Below are 14758 nucleotides of genomic sequence, written 5' to 3'. Positions count from 1 at the left end.
CCCATGTGGCCTCACCTGTCCAAGAGGAACACACCAGCCTTTTGTCCCAGCCAGCTAGGATGGGGCCAGAGAATAAAGTAATTTCCATCCAGAAAAACACCAAGTTTCCAAAAGAAAATGCTTTTCCATGCAAGTCCAAGGAATTACTTTAACAGTGATGCTGCAGGCTCACCCAAATTCTATATTCAGTGACTACATTCAATTCGATTCAGTTAAACAAAACTTCACTGAAGAAAATAGCACATTTTGAGGAGCCTCTCTCTTTGCCCCATTTCCTATCCCTTTGCCCTGCATGACACTCTAGTCTACATCAGTGGTTCTCAACCTTCTGGCCCTTTAAATACAGTTCCTCATGTTGTGACCCAACCATAAAATTATTTTCGTTGCTACTTCATAACTGTAATATTGCTACTGTTATGAATCGTAATGTAAATATCTGATATGCAGGATGGTTTTAGGCGACCCCTGTGAAAGGGTCGTTCGACCGCCAAAGGGGTCTCGACCCACAGGTTGAGAACCGCTGATTTAAACAGAACAAGGAGTATTTATTCACTTTGGGAAGTATCCCTTTAAGAAGTGATCTTACTTTATCTTGCCACAGGGACAGCTTTACAAGGAATTTCTTTCACTGGGCACTCATAGACAGGGTTCCTTTACCAGACAGCAGATGGATATGTATTTCAGCCCTTGGCCTTTGTAACTGTCCCAATGCAGCACTGCTAGGTGGATAAGTCTGTCCAATTCTAGGGTTTATTAATAGGAAATGACTTGCTTGCAGATCTAAACCACTTTCTCTAATATCACTTTTATAAGGAATAAAGTAGATACATTGTTCTCCTTATTCTTTTTTCATATTTCTTAGTTGGTTTAGAGCTCAGACATACAGCAGGAATGTATGGGATGGGGGAGCTTTAAAGCATAAGCATTTTGGAGCAAGGCCAGAGGAATAGGTAGGAGCCAGCAAGGTACAGAAAGGAAAGAAGAACTCGGAGTCAATTGTAAGATCCACTCCTGAGGGCAGAGCAGAAGATTTGCTTCATAAGGGCAACTTACCACCAAGAGTTTTAAAGGGAGAGGGTTTGGGCTGTGTAATGTTTTTCTCTTTCCAGTCTCACTAATCAGGTTATTCCCGTGATAAAGAATTGAGTGCATAGAGAAAATAGAAGTGTTTGGGGTATGGATGCCCCTCCGCATAAAAAAAAATTATCAGGGATGATCGAAATTCCCCATGACAAACCAAATGTTCAAGTGACTAAGTTTCTGCCTACTAAGTAACTACAATATTCTAGTCCTGCTTCCTTGAAATAATTCCCAAATTGCTTAAATGAAGTTATGTGTGTATGTTTCTATATCATTAAGTCACATGATTATACACAGTTATTAGTTCTCTGCCACAGATGGCTAACTGCTTATGATGGCTTATGATTTTTGTTGAACCCCAAGAAAAATATACCTACCAAAAGGACTCCTTGTGGTTAACAGGGCACAAATTCATAGAGTCTAGCAGCAATTGTTTACAGAGGCCTCTGAAGCACATTGCATATCAGGGAAAAGCCTCAGGCTAGGCTGCCAAGCCTCCTGCACTGGGTTCCTGCCTGCTGAGCCAGCCCTTATAAAGGAGTTCCTGGAATTGTATTTTGACCAGTGGGCTGAGACCTTCCCTGTCCAATCAAAGCTGCAGTTAGATCTTGATTTGCATGTTCACTCTCTGAGGCTAGCTTATCTCTAAGAACCACAGGCTCCTCCCTGGGTCTCTGTTTACTAATAATACTCCCCTACTGTGTGTGTGTGTGTGTATATTTGATTTTTGACAGAGAAAGGAAAGGGAGGGAGGGAGGGAGGGAGGGAGAGAGAGAGAGAGAGAGAGAGAGAGAGAGAGAGAGAGAGAGAGAAACATGGATGATAGGGAAGCATTGATTTGCTGCCCCTCGCATGCCCCCTACCGGGGATGAGCCCGCAATCGGGACAGGTGCCCTGACCAGGAATCCAACCTGCGACCTCTCAGTGCATGGGAGGATGCTCAACCAGCGGAGCCACAGCGGCCAGGGCCACAGTCTCATTGTAAATAAAAAACAATTCCTGACAACAGGCTCATGTTTCAACAAACCGGGCAGAGTTCCGCCAATTGTCTGGCTCCCAGTCTAGTGCCTCTAATTAGTGTGCTTGCTCCCATAGCGGCCTGAAGAGGAAAGGTGTTTTGCTTCCAGCTAAGGGCCAGGGGGTGGAAGGATGTGCGAAGGCATTTCTGATATGAAGAATGAGGCTTCGCATCCTGGTTGCCATAGAAACCTGACGTCAACATGGCGACTGTGACGACTTTTTAAAAGAGACCTGGCCTGGCCAAAAAGCAGGCCCCGCCTTCAGACATTGGGGACTCAGAGGTTGTGGGTGTTGGCCGTGGGGGTTGAATCGTCCTGGGATGTCGGAAGACAAAGGAGATCCAGATCTAAGTTTCCTCTTTCCCGCTTTAGGGTTCGGTCCCCCGGTGGTCTCATAGGTAAAGCCAGTGTGGTCCCGCCAGGCTCCAGTGAGTGTGGTGTCCTGCAGCTACTTTCCAAAGGCAGGGGCTCCTGAGGTAAGACTGGTAAGGACTCTCTCTGAGCCCCAGCGCCCCCCTCTGTGAACCCGGGATAAGAATGTTTAACCCACAGGGTGGCTGTGAACGTGGAGTGATGACACATGAGTAAGCCCTCGGCCCTGTGGTTATTGGGGGATCATGATGCCTGTATGAATCCAGGCCACTCCTTACTCCTTTCCAACTGTGTTGTTAGGGGATAGAGGAGGGAAGGAGAAAGGGCTCTGTGAGCAGCCCGTTATCACATCTGGTTGTTAGGACCACTACCCACTTGTGTTAGTGTCAGTGTCACCAACCCAGTGCCTCGCCTGGTGGGGGCACTTAGTTACACCACGAAAGCATGGTGATGCTGGATCTGTCTCTCCCCACATGAGCAGCCCCTCATGCCGGCGGCCCAGCTCCTCTCAGGTGTCTGACGGAGGCAGGTTCTGAAGATCTGTGTCCAGGTGGCTGCTGAGGCTTCTGCTCCAGGTTCCAGGACAGTGGTCCTCAGGAGACCCTGACACTTCACATCCGCAGTGGGACAGGACACCTGGCTCCACTGAGTTCATAGACCCGATAAAAGCATGTAGTGGGATCGCTCCTGTGAGGGTCACACACCAGCCTCAAAGTAGAGAAGCTGCTTTGATCTCATGGGGGTGGGACAGAAAAGCGGTTTAGCCGGTGGAATGTCATTCCATCAGTAGCTACAAGGTTTGTAGTAGCCCGGAGGCCCACCTTAAACATGTCCACTTTTGTCTGAAAGTAATAAATTGTCCATCCTGAGGAAGAAATGTGATCTTTCACATGCATTTGTAATAAATAGACCAAATGGTTCTCACTAGTAATATGATTGAATGATTTCCATGTTTCTTTTAGATGGGTGTTGAAATATACATTTGGTTAGAAAGTCTTCCTAGAAATTTGAGATTGTTATATAGTTTCTTCCCTGGCCCACACATTTTTATCTATTCTATAATTAAAACATTTAGCAAGTCAGGAATTTTTCCAAATGTTATTTTAAAATGTCAGTTATAAGAAATTTTTATTTTAAGTAATAATTACTTTAGCATGTCTTATTATACTGATACCTAGCCATTATCTCTTAAAATAACCAGATACTCTTAAATATAGTTATGTTTACTTTTCCAGTACATACCAGTTTCAGTTCTTTATGACCTGGCCTCCCTCCCCCTCACTCTGCTGTGTACCTAGGCAACCATTGATCTTCTCTCACCATAGATTAGTTTTTGTGTCCTATAATTTTATTTAGGTAGAATCAAACTTTTTTGTTTTGTTAGGTTTGGCCTGGCTACTTTCATTCAGCCTATTTAGAGTATCCATTTTTTGCATGTATAATAGTTCATTCTTTTTATACTATGATGAATATATGGATATAATTTTTTCTAAATTTGTTTTTTTAAAGAAAGCTCCAATGAACATTGGTGTATAAGTTTTTGCATGCTCTCTTTCTCGAGGGTAAATTCTTAGGAGTGCAATGGTTGAATCAGATGGTAGATGTGAGACTACCATTGTTAAAAAACTGCCAAACTGGTTGTACCATTTTTCATTGCCACCAGCAGTGTATATGAGTTTCATCCTCTGTGACCTTGACAGTGCTTGGTATGGACAGTCTTTTTAATCTTAGCAATTCTTGTGAAGTTGTAATGGTATCAAATTTTAATTTTAATTTATAATACCACACTACCTTGATTATGGTAGGTTTATTATGAGTCTTCAAATCTGGGAATATTCATCCTCCAACTTCATTTTTCTAAGTTATTTTTCATAGTCTAGGTCTTCTGCATTTCTTTTTTTTAAAAAATATTTGCTCTTTTAAGGCCTCTGAATTTCTACATGAACTTTAGAATTAGCCTGTTGATTCTTTAAAAAATATATTTGCTAGATTTTTATTGGGATTGCATAAACTATATATAGATCAATTTGGGGTGAAGTGATACCTTTATAATATAGAGTCTTCTGAACCACAAAGATAGTTTTCTCTCCATTTACCTAGATTTTCTTCAATTTTTCTGAGCAATGTCATGTAGTGTTTAATGAATAGGCTTTGCATATCTGTAGACAGATTATCCATAAGCATTTCATACTTTTCGATACTATTATAAAAGGCATTATTTGTAAAGAGAATTCCCAATTATTATATTTTTACTGACCTGTCAGCAGCCAAATGTTTAATAATAGCATGATCTTTTTGGTCAAAAGCACAAGCTATTCTAGGATGGAAAAGCTACTTCATGCACAATATAAATTTGACTGTGTTTCTATATCAGCTTCTAGGCATCATTGGCAATGTACTGATACTAGAGAGAAAAATGTCACAGAGAAAATTCTACAGGTCATCACCAGAAAAATCAATCACTAAAAGAAAATACTTATGGTAACTTTCAACTTTATATGTATGGTTAGAATGGAACCAGTTGAATTGTGGGGGTTTTCTTTTTTGTCTCCCAGCAAATCCACCTCAATGAATTCCTGGATTTTTGGATGGTGAGACAGATGGAAAGAGACAGCATGTATGAGTAAGTATGTTTGTATGTGTGTAGATTGCTGAAGCTGCTAGGAGTCATTATTGTGAGGAATACTTGAGTTGAATTACTGTGATCATGTCAGTCCTATTCACTTCATAACACATAATAGGAACCAAATAATAGTAGTGGTTTTTTTCCACAGCTTCACTTGGCCAGCATGGTTACCATGGTGGCTCTTGACTGCAGTGTGGGCTGGCACAGATTGAGCATCATTTTATAATTCTAGCCTGAATCACCTATTACTCTGTTGTCAAATATTACTCTTATAATTCTCTCATTCTTTCCAGGTTTATTAATTGAAATTTAACTGGAGGTAGAGCTTTCTCTTCTTATTTATTTATTTATTTATTTACTTACTTACTTATTTATTTTTGTACTAAAGGCCTAGTGCATGAAATTTGTACAGTAGGGAGGGGGTGTCCCTCAGTCCAGCCTTTACCCTCTCCAATATGGGACCCCTTGGGAGATGTCCAACTGCCATTTTAGGCCTGATCCCTCTCACAATCCAGGACTGCTGGCTCCCAACCGCTCCCCTGCCTGTCTGCCTAATTGCCCCTAACCACTTCTGCCTGCCAGCCTGATCATCCCCTAATGACTCCCCTGCCAGCCTGGTCACCCCCAACTGCCCTCCTCTGCTGGCCTGGTCGCCCCTAACTGCCCTCCCCTGCAGGCCTGATCACCCCCAACTGCCCTCCCCTGTCAGCCATCTTCTGGCGGCCATCTTTGACCTGGGGGTGGCCATCTTGTGCGAGGATGTGACAGTCAATTTGCATATTACCTCTTTATTTTATAGGATATCATTATAATTCATAGATTCCAATTTTGCTCTAAGGGTTACCATCTGACACTATAATTATTTATTTTGATGCTCAAATTGTTGCCAGGCTGCAGTGGCTCAGTTGGTTGAGCATTGTTCTGTACACTGAAAGGTTGCTGGTTCAGTTCCCAGTCAGGGCAGATACCTGGGTTGTAGTTTTGATCCCCAGTCAGGAACATACAACAGGCAACTGATTCTCTCTCTCTCTCTCTCTCTCTCTCTCTCTCTCTCTCTCTCTCTCTGTCTCAGCATGTCCTCAGGTAGAGTGAGGATTTAAAAAAAATAATAAAAAATAATTATTATAAAAATTGTCTCAGATTTGGCCAATGAAAGTGCCTTCAAGGTGGCTGCTGTGTCCATTTGACACCTCCTTTGAACATGTACTTTGCTGTCTGAGGTTATCTCCAATTCTATAGAAAGGAGGTAAATATGCCCACCTCAGAGCATCACTTTGAGAAATTGAAGAGAAAAAGTCTGAAAATAACAACCTATAATTTGTGGCACATAATATGCCCTTGCTAAATTTTATTTCTCCATTCCCAGTTTAACTTTTTTCCCTGTCAGTGTGATGCCCCTGGCATTAGCATGATAACATGACTGCCAGAGAGAACACTGGGACATGTAACAGCAAGCAGGGATGAGCCCACTTTCCACGATGTGTGAGCTTCAGTGTCACTGCTGTGAGGGGTGTGATCAGCTGGGGAAGAGGCAAGACGTCATTGCACAGCCTCCAGTGAACTGAGTGGGAACAGGCAAGTACATCCTCACCCCTTTCCCTGCATTTCATGCGCTTTCCCGTCCTCTCATGTTCCTTTCTGTCCATGTGCTATCTTATCCCCTGACTCTCCCTTCTAGTAGAAAGTCAGAGAAGGGTGTGGACTCTGATGGAGAAGAACCAAGTGTGATGTCAAGTGTGTTAGACAGACTCCTGGAGTGAGAGTGAGGATTCCCATCATAGGGACCCTTCAGGTAAGTCACCACCCTTTCCTCCAGTGTCTTCTATTCAACAGGATAACAATACCCAATGCTGCCAGCCACCTAGGAACATTGTGGAGTTAAGGTCTAATCCAGGTAGGAAAGCACACTGTGGTTTTAGGAGGGGGGAAGGACCAGTGCACTTTTGAGTAATTACATTAACAGAGATACCTCAGATACTATAGAACTCTGCATGGTAGACATTAAATTAATGATACACAAATGTCAGCTGTTTAGGTCAGGATTTTTCCAAGTGTGGTCCTCAGACCACTTCATTAAAATCATCAGTGAGTGCGTGTTAAAATTCCAGATTCCTTGGTCTACTCTAGGTCTGCTGAATCAGAACCAGGGTGGTGGGGAGAAGGTGTGTACAGTTTGAGTAATAACTCCAATTGTTTTTGGTATTCATCCAGGTTTAAAAAGCACTGCTCTGAATTTGCAACGAACACTTCTTAAAATTTTCAATCCTTTGATGTCTAATTTCCTTGTCAACTTCTGCAACTCAAATTTAAATATCTGTGTCTGCTCCTGTCAACAAATAGGTAGCAATTTGTTTATTTATGTAATATTAAGTCACAGATTTATATATGAAGCACTGAAGGAGGCACGGGGGACACAGCACAGAGAGCAACATAGGCAGGAGCCCTGGAGTTCCATTCTAGTTTGGGAAAACAGGCAGTAAGCAGGTAAACACCTCAGTAAGCATGGCAATTTCATATGGGGATGAGTGCTTTGAAGAAAGCAAACATAAATAGGGTAGAGAATGATGGGGACAGGGATTACTATAGATGGGCTGTCAGTGAAGGTCTTTCTCAGGAAGTGACATTGGAACTGAGTCCTTCATGACAAGAGTAAAGCAGGCCTGGCATGTCTTTGGGTCGCTGGCCCTGCGATGTGCATGGCACCAGGTGTTCCAGGAGAAGACACCAAGCTCCGGTGGCTGGAGCCTGGCAAAGTGCAGATGATAGGAGAGGAGGTCAAAGGGCAGACAGGAGCCACATCATTTGGGCCTTGCAAGGAGTTTTCTTCTGAGGGTGGAGGGTGGAGTGTGGGAGTGACATGCTCTGATTCATGTTCTCAGAAGGTGACTGGCTGCTGTGTGGAGAATGGACTGTCAAGGACAAGATAGCTGTGGGGATAACCATTAGGGGAACTATGCAGCCTCCAGGTGAGGGACGAGGGTGGATTGGCCCAGTGCTGCAGCAGTGTGCAGAGGACAGGGGTGGCCCTGGACAGGGTGTGCTGCAGGTGGGGCACCTGCAGTGGCTGTGCGTAGAGGGCACGTGAGGAGCAGGCAGGATCCTGGGTGAGCCCTCGCCTTTCTGTTCAGCCACATACAGAAATGGTGGTAGAGTTTCCTGAGATCAGTTGGTCCAAGTGCTTTAGAGATGTTCTCATGATAATCACTTGGGTACCTAAGAGTGGTTATCCTGAAAACTAGTGATTTAAAACATGCATCAGTTGATGCATAATTTTCAGTTGTAAGACTCTTTGTCATCCATATTGCTGAGAGTATACAGATGTTCCCCATTTTCCCCCTATTGCCCCCTCTACTCAGTTCCCACCCCACCCCAGGCCTTCGCCACACTATTGTCTGTGTCCATGGGCTATGCATATATGCATATAAATTCTTTGGTTAATCTCTTCCCAGCCTCCCACCCCTACCACCTTCCCTCTGAGATCTATCAATCGGTTGTAAGACTTAATCTTTTAAACACATATGCAAACTATAAAATTATAAAAATATCACATTCTATTTTTTAAAAAACAGCTAGAAATTTTTGAGCTATTGCTGTGTGCCTAGCAGAGTTCTAAGTGTTTTCATGTACTAACTGAATTAATTCTCAAAACCACAACCCATAAGGTAGAAATGATTGGTTTCCTCATACTACAGAAGAGGAAACTGAAGCACAGAGGGGTTCTTTCAAACTTCTGAGATCACACAGCCAGCTAGCCCATGTCTCTGCAGTAGATTTTTTTTTAAAAAATCTGGACAATTTATCCTTGTAAAGACCAAAACACAAAGCAATATTTTGCTCACCTTTTTAACTTGTTAGAATGGATTGTCAACTTCCATCTTCTTACATGCAGGATTGGAACCAGAAATTCTATTCTGTATTTTTAAGAGAATATATACATCATTGGCTTCCATCATGGGCTGTTCCTCTGTCCCCTTATAGGTAATCACTTTTATCAGTTTTTGTTTATCCTTCCAGTTTCTGAAAATATAATCAAATACAGCATGTGTATTAGTTTTTTTAAGTTCTGTTCAGAAGTAAAAGGTAGCATATTCTACACCAATGCAGTCCAATAGAAATTTCTGTGGAAGTGAAACCGTTCTGTAGCTGCACTGTCTGATATAAATCCTGGTGAGCACTAGTGAGAAACTGAGTTTACAATTTTATTTAAATTTGATTTATTAAATGTAAAGTAAGTGAGTGGCTACTGTATTGGACAGGAGCAGCTCTACACACTTTTCTTCACCTTATTTTTCACTGAACAATGTATCTTGGAGATTACTATGTAGCCGTTTAGAGAGGGAGTCTTCATTTTAAAGCTGCATAGTACTCTAGGATGTAGACATATCTTAAATTATTCAACTAGTCCCTTATTGGTAGACATTTGTGGTGTTTCTAGTCTCCTATTGTTATGAATTGTTCTGCAAGGAATAGTTTTGCACTTATGCCCTTTTGCCTTTTGCATTGTTTCTTTGGGATAGATTGTCAGAAGAGTGATTTCTGATTCCAATAATATGTATGTAATTTTACTAGATAATATCAAATCCCCTCCTCAGGAATTTTACATTGTCTCCAGCAATGAATGAGACTACCTCTTTCCTCACAGACTATCTAAGAGGAACCCTGAGGGGAGGTGAATATGATGTGAGAAATCTGTGAAAACCATTTCACTAAATCAGGAGAATTAGATCTTTGTACAAGGTTCCTAGTCCTGTGCTTGTCTTTGAGAACTCTGGCTCTACTCCTTTCTGTCTCCTTGGATCTGGGCCCAGGCCCTCCCAACTGAGAGAGGAGGTCTTAACATGAAGCAGAAACTCCATGTCACCTCACAATACAAGGGGGAGTGACTTCCCTCTAGGGATAAGGCAGGTACAAAACCGGTTTGGGAATCCACCACTGTGACCTAATAAAGGGCTAAAGTAAAAAGTAAAAGCTGTAGGTAGTTCCTGCCATGAGAAAAAGCAATATTGAAACCTGACAAGGGTTACCTTGTTCTTCGTAATCTGTCTGTGAGTGAAGACCTGTGAAGAGAAGGTAGGAGCCTGTTGGTGCTACGCACGAGGAGGGAGGGGTGGGTTACAGGTACAGCACTTTCCCAAGGTTCAAGTTCTCCCTTTTCAATCACATGATTTTCTCCTTAGATGCTGAATTTCCAGGACTCAGGACCAAACTTGCTTGGAATGGAGTCCATTTTACGTCAGACACCATAGGGTAGACACTAATATCCATCTTGCTCCCTGTGAACATTTCAGATTTCAGGTCTAGAGATCAAGAAGCAAGGTGCAGGATGCAATTATGGAATTCCACTGACATGTCAATGCCTGGCCCAGTAAACACCCAGCACACATTAATCAATTAATGAGGTATAGATGCAGGAATAAGCAGAATAAGATTATCATCTCAATCTACATATATAAAATCCTAATAAGCAAATAGACCGAACGGCGGAACAACTGAACAACCGGTCACTATGACGTGCACTGACCACCAGGGGGCACGTGCGGAACATTGCGGGCATCAGCCATGGCAGGATGGTGAAGCAGGTGAGCGGGGGCACCAGACCAAGCCTGTCGCTGTCATCGGGGTGAGCCTAGTTACTGAAAATTCTTTGCTCCCGAGTGCCATGGTCCCGCCCAGCGCTCGCACCTGCTGCCGCACCAGCTCCGGCTCCGCTCACACCCACTGCCAGCACCCAGCACGGGCCCCAATCGCTCAGCGCCATCAGTGGATGCGAGCGGCAGCTGCCGGCCCCCATCACCCCTCAGGGCTTCTCCACCTCCCCCTGCTCTTGAGGGGCGATCGGGGCCAGCAGCCACCTCTCGCACCCACTGCCAATGACAGCTCCGCTCGCACCAGCAGCCAGCGCCAGAACCACCGCTTGCACCTGCTGCCAGTGCCCGGTGCTGGTCCCGATCGCTCAGCGCCCTCAGCGGGTGAGAACGGCGGCTGCTGGCCCTGACTGCCCCTGAGGGCTTCTCTACCTCCCCCTGCTCCTGAGGGGCAATTGGGGCAGCAGCTGCTGCTCACACCCACTCACGGCGCTGGCCCCACTCGCACCCGCTGATGATGCAGCACCAATCGCTCTGTGCCATCAGTGGGTGTGAGCGGGGCTGGCACCATCAGTGTGTGGGAGCAGCAGCCACAGGAGCAGGGCTGCCGGCAGACAGAGAACTGGGGGCCATGGCGGGAAAGGCTGGGCGTGGGCTTGGAGAATAGGCCAAGACCTGCCCCTGTGCCCACTGCAGCCTTGCAGCCCACAGTTCCTTTCAAGGTGCACAAATTTGTGTGCTGGGCCCCTAGTCTTTTTTATAAACATGAATTTTTCAAAGAGAGTTACGATCACTCAGTACTTACTATTTCATAATCTGCTTTGAAGGAAACATTTTCTGTTTATAAAAATTATGACTTTTTTTTAATTTAAATTATGACTTTTCATTGGGATAAAAATAACCTGTATTAAATGGCAAAAGATGCCACCTGGTGATCAGAGTCAGAATTGCAGGCATGGAAGTCTCTTCTAGGAGTCCTGACAAAGGGTGAGGTAATGGGAGAGTGGGAGGAAGGTGTATGAATTCCATTGCATAGGCCAAAGCTTTCTGAAATTTTCTACACACTGTGGTGATCCTGCTATATTCCTGCCTGTTGGGAAAGAAAGTCTCAGGGGCATAGTCTTCCAACCCTCACTCAGCCACAGAAGAATGGACCTCAGGCCTGGAATACTTCCTTACCTAGAGATAAAGAGCCCACACACAGCCTGTGTCAAGCTTGTTACCTAGTGTGGGAATATCTTTCTCTGTTTCAGATGCAATGAGTACTCCTTTGTTTTGCTCAAGGATGTGTGCCAATGACCTTCAGGCCAGCTCCCCCCGCTTTCAGTATTTATCACATCACCAGTTAATTCTTTTTTTGTTTAACACATATCAAACAATACCAAAATGTATATTAGAAGTTAAAATTATTCTGCCTATCCCTTTGCCCCCAACATAATACAATGATAGTTTCTGTTAAGTTATTGATACCTATTCTCCAGATTATTTTCTCTATATGTAATACACTGAACTTATAATCACACATCTATAAACCCATGCTGATATATATTATTTTGTATAATGAAACCATATTATACATGATAATTTATTATTTGTCTGATTGACTAAATATTATTATTATTATTATTTGAAAATATATTTTATTGATTTTTTACAGAGAGGAAGGGAGAGGGACAGAGAGTTATAAACATCGATGGGAGAGAAACATCGATCAGCTGCCTCCTGCACACTCCCCACTGGGTATGTGCCCACAACTAAGGTACATGCCCTTGACCAGAATTGAACCTGGGAACCTTCAGTCCACAGGCCGATGCTCTATCCACTGAGCCAAACCAGTCAGGGCTAAATATTATTATTTTCATTTTATTTATTTGTGTTGGTGTGTTTCCAAGTATTTGTTGGGGATTTATATAATTTTTTATGTGAATTGCCTGTCATTTTAAATAAGATAATTGACATATTATATTAGTTTTAGGTATATAAGATAATGATTCAATATTTGTACATATTGCAAAATGATCACCACAAGTCTACTTAACATCCATCATCATATATGGCTATAATAAATATTGTTTCTTGTGATGAGAATTTTTAAAATCTACTCTCTTAGCTTCCCTAAACAAAATATAATACTGTTATGCAACCTTTCACTATACACACACACTATTATTCTTGAGTTAACTGGTAATATTGATATATCTATAATAATAAAAGCATAATATGCTAATTAGACCAGACGTCTTTCCAGACATCCTTCTAGACAACCTTCCAGACAAAGCTGGGGCTGCGAGGGAAGCCCGGGTCCTGGGTGCCAGAGGGAAGCCGGTGCCTGCAGCCAGGGGAAGAAAGGCCTACTCTTGCATGAATTTCGTGCATCGGGCCTCTAATATTATATATATTGATTGAATAATTGTGCTTTCTTTTCCTGTCCTCTGTTGATGCCCTCTCTCCTCATTTAAGGAATGCTTGGTATCTGGAGTCTGGAACCTACTTAAAGTTCTAGGAAGAGGTGACTGGGGGTCTGCAAGGAGGGACACTGCAGTGACATTCAGGAGCTCTTCCAGGTCCCAGTGCCTGAGCCATCCCAGGGAGAGTTCCTTCCCCTGCCATGACCTGCATTGTCACACAGGTGTTCACTGGGCATCTGTCACTCTTCACACCTCCAGTGACCCAGGGGCTACAGAGTTCACAGTAAAGGTTTCACATGGTCCAGGTCCTTGTGGAAGTTATGGTGACCTCTGTAGAACCTCCGTAGGCCTCAGTGGAGTTGTCTGAGATTCCTCAAAGGGGAGCTGGGCCTGGTACAATGGGCAGGACTAATGGAGGCTGGATGGGAGGGAGGGAACAGGGAGTCCAGCCTGACTGGAGTCAATAGTGGGGCTCCCGGGTGAGCAGACAAGGCTCAGAGGTAACTGACTGGACACTTCAGGGGTCTGAGGCAGTCAAGATTAAGGACAAATTTGCTTCCATGGGACTCTGACTAGTCCATTTATACACTGAAATGACACCAATGTTGGTAAGAAGGAAGGTGCCCTGCATGTCTGTCACTGGTCCATGGGTTATTTTGGAGATCCTTCCATAACCCTATGTGGAGCTATTCATTCTTCTTCTTTTTTAATACTTACCCAAGGATATGTTTATTAATTTTAGAGAGAGAGGAAAGGAGAGAGAAACATTGATCAGTTTCCTCCTATACACCTTGACTGGGGATCAAACCCACAACCTAGGTATGTGCCCTGACCATGAATTAGATCCACAGTCTTTTGGTGTATGGGACAATGTCCCAACCAACTGAGCCACCCAGCCAGGGCCATTCTTCTGAGGCTTCTGATTATACACTGTTGTGTGGTTCTGTCACAGTTTAGTCATTCATCTCCTCCTATTGATATATACAGGGTGGGGCAAAAGTAGGTTTAGATTTGTTAGGATGGAAAACAATACAATAACAAATAAATAATATAAAAATAAACTGTGTGTTTTGCATACTTACAACTATAAACCTACTTTTGCCCCACCCTGTATTTAGGTTTCTTTTCTTCTTTTACAATAAAAATAGCACTATAAATTAATATATATCTGTATGTATATGTATATTGATGTATATATCTATTATATCTTTTGTGTTATAGCAAGTAGATCTTCAAGATATATATGTAACATATATACACATATATATTATTTATGAAAATTACATTATTGAATCAAAGGATAATGACATTTATAATTTTGCTAGATATTATAAATTCCTTTCCATAGTAGTTAGTAGTTATATTAGTTTCCTATGGCTGCTGTAACAAATTACCACAAACATAGTTGTTGAAAAGGAGAGAATTTTATTTTGTCATAGTTCTGGAAGCCAGAAGTTTGAAAATAGTTTCACTGATCCACAATAAAGGTGTCAGCAGGACCATATTCCATCTGGAGGCTGTAAGGGAGAATCTGTACCTTGCTTCTTCCAGTTTCTGAGGGCTGCTAGAGTTCCTTAGTTTGTGGCTGCATCATTCCAATTCTGTCTGCATAGTCATATTGTCTTCTCTTCTCATGTGTCAACAGTCCCTCTGTATCCCTCTTAAGGA

General features: G+C 42.9%; 1 long non-coding RNA gene across 1 annotated transcript; it reads left to right on the top strand.

The window, feature by feature from the left end:
- Positions 1-2478: 2478 nt before the first annotated feature.
- On the top strand, positions 2479-6666 carry LOC102260601. Its single transcript, XR_314646.1, has 3 exons — positions 2479-2575; positions 5027-5094; positions 6485-6666. It is a non-coding gene; the product is annotated as an uncharacterized LOC102260601 (long non-coding RNA).
- The last annotated feature ends 8092 nt before the right edge of the window (positions 6667-14758 follow it).

Source organism: Myotis brandtii, unplaced genomic scaffold (assembly GCF_000412655.1).
Source record: "Myotis brandtii unplaced genomic scaffold, ASM41265v1 scaffold87, whole genome shotgun sequence".
NCBI lineage: Eukaryota > Metazoa > Chordata > Mammalia > Chiroptera > Vespertilionidae > Myotis > Myotis brandtii.
The sequence above is the reverse complement of the archived record's forward strand: the minus strand, read 5'-3'. Positions and strand labels throughout refer to the sequence as shown.